The following is a 912-nucleotide window of genomic DNA, read 5'->3' as shown; positions in this document are numbered from 1 at the left end:
AATTCCATACTGAATGAGTAAATGCTCCTGTAATTTCACTGAGCAGCTGCCTCCCGTCTGGATGGCGGCACTGTGATACCGTTACCTGTTTATCTCCTGGAGGTAGAAGCACTGCTGGCAAGCCCCTGCCCATCGCTGTTTATGTGCAAGGAGTTAATACCCCAGCATTACAGTGCCCCTTGGTGAAACTAAAATTAGGCAACGGTTTTATTTTACTGCCTGTGAACACTCCCTGACAGTACAGCCACTGGGTGCTTTCCAAACTGCTACAGTTTCAGGTCCCAACCTGAAATTCTCATTTAGAGGAGGACTTTTACCGCTGCTAATCCCTCAAGTACCTCTCAGAGGCCCTAAATTGCATGAGGGTGCTGGGGCATGAGGCTGGACAGGGCAGGGTTGGCAAACAGCACAGTGAGCCTCTCTGCTCTGCCCTGTGTGATGGCAGGACAAAGCACTGGAGGGACATGGTGATGCTGGTGGGTTGAACAGGCAGGGCAGGTGCTGCAGTGCCCCAGCAGCAGAGGGCTGAGCAGGCTGCTGGTCCTGGGAGCCAGGCAGCTCCTGAGTGTTGGTATGGGCACAGCAGCTGGCGTCCAGCAGCACTAGTGCCCACAGCAGGAAAGGAGGAGCGGCTGAACAGCAATGCTCTTTTTGTCAGGGGAGCTATTTTAAACCGTCTGCTTTGTGGGTAGCCCTTTTGGCTCCCAAGTCTGTCTGAGGCAGAGGTGTAGAACATGCTGGAGGGCAGAACATCAGAGCAACACTACAGGAGGACAAAGACAGTCTGTCTGCTGAAGCACAGATTCGCACAGGACCGAGAGGCACACACACACTTGCTCATCTGGGACTAAGGGAACAAACATACCCAAGGCTTCCACAGTTACCTCAGAGCTACTGTTATTAAGGCATTTA

The sequence above is a fragment of the Corvus brachyrhynchos genome, unplaced genomic scaffold, assembly GCF_000691975.1.
Source record: "Corvus brachyrhynchos isolate BGI_N302 unplaced genomic scaffold, ASM69197v1 scaffold167, whole genome shotgun sequence".
NCBI lineage: Eukaryota > Metazoa > Chordata > Aves > Passeriformes > Corvidae > Corvus > Corvus brachyrhynchos.
The sequence above is the reverse complement of the archived record's forward strand: the minus strand, read 5'-3'. Positions refer to the sequence as shown.